Consider the following 3,581-nt stretch of genomic DNA (forward strand, 5'->3'; position numbering starts at 1 on the left):
TCCCGGTTGTCCTCCCAGTAATATATTGTAATGGCGGTACTCTGGCCGGTAAGAGTAATGCATTATCTGCTGAGTGCTAATTGTATTTCACTTTGTTTTTTTATTGACACAATTTTCCCCCTTTACTGTAAATGGGATTCTTAGGTGAAATAAAATTCCCGGCGCTGAGGGGGACGCACAGGATAAATGGTGGATAACAGCTGGGGGCGGATGTTGACGTCATGCGGCTGAACTAAACGCAGGAGAAAGCCCTAAATACAGGAATGTGTGTAGTCCTGCAGATCGGCTTCTCCACCACTGAGACCTTTACCAGACAGGATGGTACGGAGATCCCGGACTCACTGCGCTGCGACATCAAAGCCTGAAGGGAAGCTAGCCGGCTGCTCTGGAGGACAATGTACCATGGGTGCGGGGTCTTTCCATGCCTATAATCATCGCAGAGGGGAAGGGGTCCTAAATATACATCGGTATAATCATCGGAGAGGGGGGGTTTCCTAAATATACATGGGTATAATCATCTGAGGGGGGTGTCATAAATATACATGGGTATAATCATCTGAGGGGGGGGTCCTAAATATACATGGATATAATCATCGGAGAAAGGGGGGGGGGTCCTAAATATACCTGGGTATAATCATCGGAGAAAGGGGGGGTCCTAAATATACATTGGTATAATCATCTGAGGCGGTCGCTCAAAGTCATAAATTTACAAAGTCACCTTAACGGCTTCCTCTGACCTATGTCCTGTCAGCAAGATTGGGATCAATAATGTGTCATGTCCCTCCACCACCAAACTCCATAATGTGCACAGGGGATGGGCAGGTATGGGGTAAGTTGCCCCATGTATTTCAGTCTCCATGTGCACAGGGGATGGTCAGTTATGGGGCATGTTGGGGGTAAGTCACCCCGTGTATTTCAGTCTCCATGTGCACAGGTGATGGGCAGTTATGGGGCAGGTATGGGGTAAGTTGCCCCATGTATTTCAGTCTCCATGTGCACAGGGGATGGTCAGTTATGGGGCATGTTGGGGGTAAGTCACCCCATGTATTTCAGTCTCCATGTTCACAAGGGATGGGCAGGTATGGGGTAAGTCGCCCCATGTATTTCAGTCTCCATGTGCACAGGGGATGGGCAGTTATGGAGCAGGTATGGGGTAAGTCGCCCCATGTGTTTCAGTCCATGTGCACAGGAGATGGGCAGTTATGGGGCATGTTGGGGGTAAGTCGCCCCATGTGTTTCAGTCCATGTGCACAGGGGATGGGCAGTTATGGGGCATGTTGGGGGTAAGTCGTCCCGTGTATTTCAGTTTCCATGTGCACAGGAGGTGGGCAGTAATGGGGCAGGTAGGGGTAAGTCACCCCATGTGATTCAGACTCCATGTGCACAGGGGGCAGTAATGGGGCATGTTGGAGGGGTAAGTACCCTGTGTTTTTCATCCTCCATGTGCACAGAACGGGGCAGGTAGGGGGTTAGTCACCCCATATTTCAGGGACATCCTTTCTGTGTGTGGCCTCCTGTCCCCAGACACCGCCTGCATACGTGTAACCGCGACTGAGGCAGCTCACGGTAATGGACACAATTTTTTGTAAATTGCGATCATAACCCTTAATTTAATTTGTTTTATTAACTGAATTTGGTTTCACAGATGCCGACCACATCATGAAGCCCCCTCTGTGCTGCTCCGCTGCATCCTGTATGCTGTGTGTTGGCACAATAATCTCCAAGGTTTAGTGAATAGACCCCATGGGGCTTATTCTGATCACCCCAATGCTAACAAATAGGTGCATCCTTTCTGCATGGCCTGCTGAAGGCCGCTGCCATTAGCTGATACTAAGAGGGAAAATGCTGAGTGTGTTTGGTGAGTGTCTCCATTGTTATCAGTCTTATAATATACATAAACTTACAAGACAACAACCACAGAAAGACCAGGTCATATACAGGGATACGGAGACCATAATCATTACTACCATCATCTCACCACTGAGGCCACAGGGGAATCAGTCTCAGAGGGAGGGAGTAGGAGACCCAAGTCCCAAATTACACACAGAAATGTAGGCTGAATTTACACAACCCTATCAAGTCCTCAAGAGTTTATGCAAAGGAACAGAGGGCCTGATTCAGACCCGCTTGCAAGCGGGTCGATGGTGGGGCATGCGCACGTGCCGCGCAAGCTCTGTAGTGAGCGAGAAATCACTTGCTCCGGGGCTTGCTACAAATGGGGCGGCTGTCTATGTTGATCTACAGCTCGCCCCGTTTTGTAGGCGGGGTGGCTGGACAAACGGAGGCGTTCCTGAAGGAATACCTGCCGTTTGTGGGCGGCCCTACTGCTATCACTCGTGATGTCGGTAGTGAGCTTCCGGCTCTATTAGAGTAGGAAGCTCTTGGGGCTTGCGGGAACGAGACCCTACCACAAGTGTCTCGTCGCAACCCCGATGGTCGCGACCATCGCCTGGCCGCTCGCAAAAGCTGTGGGTGGTCACCCACAGCTTAGCGAGCGGCTGGGTAATAAAAAAAAAAAAGCGCCCGTCCTGCTTCAGCTTTTTGCGAGCGCCTCTGAATCAGGCCCAGAGACTCCCCATACTGAGACAGTGTCTGGCCCTCACTCCATCCACATCTCACATACTGGATCCTGCTGGAGTATATTACCCCATATGGGGGTCCAGTGATTAACATGAATTAACACAAATTATTTTCGCTCTCTTCTCCCCCTGGATCAGAGATGACGGAAGCAGAAATAAAACTGGGCCTGGGGAGATGAATACAGGTCAGGCTGGAGAATGATTATAACCCGACCTGTGTCTGACACGTGGATCCTCCATTCTGGGGCTGGATGTTTCCCTGGATGTATCGGGGGACAGCAGATGAGACCCAGATTCCCAAATATCTGTAATGAAGAGTCCATTGCAATGAAGGATGGGGGACGGGCAGCTGGGGAGGGTCCCAATGACAGGAAAATTACTAGATTTCTCCCAGATCATTGTAAGTCCTGAGAGAGTCCCAACTTTCATCACTGAGTCCCGGACATCCGAGAGACGAGGAGCATATTTTTGGCATACAGCACGTGGGCAGTGCCCGGGAACAAAGAGAGAGGATTGGGAGATGCCTGTTAATGGGCACCTTAGCAATCAGGCAAGAGTAGAGTAGCTGTACCCACCAAAGCAAAACCATCACAGCCCCGAGATGCAGCACCTAACAGGGCTACAAATGTCTGATCACTCAGCTCGTACAGCGTAGAGATGTCTCATTGACCTGAGTAGATTTGCCCGGGATAAAGCCAGATGATGTTGGTATGAATCCGGGTACATGAAATCCTTCCCTGGCTTAGGAATGGCCGCTAGTAAGGCCTCCACCCTGGAGCGCGGGAGCTCACCGGACTACTAGGACCAGGTAGAAATGCCCAGAAGCCTAGATACGTGAAACGCTGCTCTGTTTGTATACCTCCTATAAATCCCATCCACAGACTGGGCCTTTTGGTTTGGGAATAAGTAATGGCCGCATCCACCTCCACTAAGGCACAGTTTCTCAAACTCAATCATCAGGATCCTCAACAGTGCATGTTTTCTAGGTCTCACAGAATCACA

This window comes from Taudactylus pleione, unplaced genomic scaffold (assembly GCF_031769625.1).
Source record: "Taudactylus pleione unplaced genomic scaffold, aTauple2 ptg001334l, whole genome shotgun sequence".
NCBI lineage: Eukaryota > Metazoa > Chordata > Amphibia > Anura > Myobatrachidae > Taudactylus > Taudactylus pleione.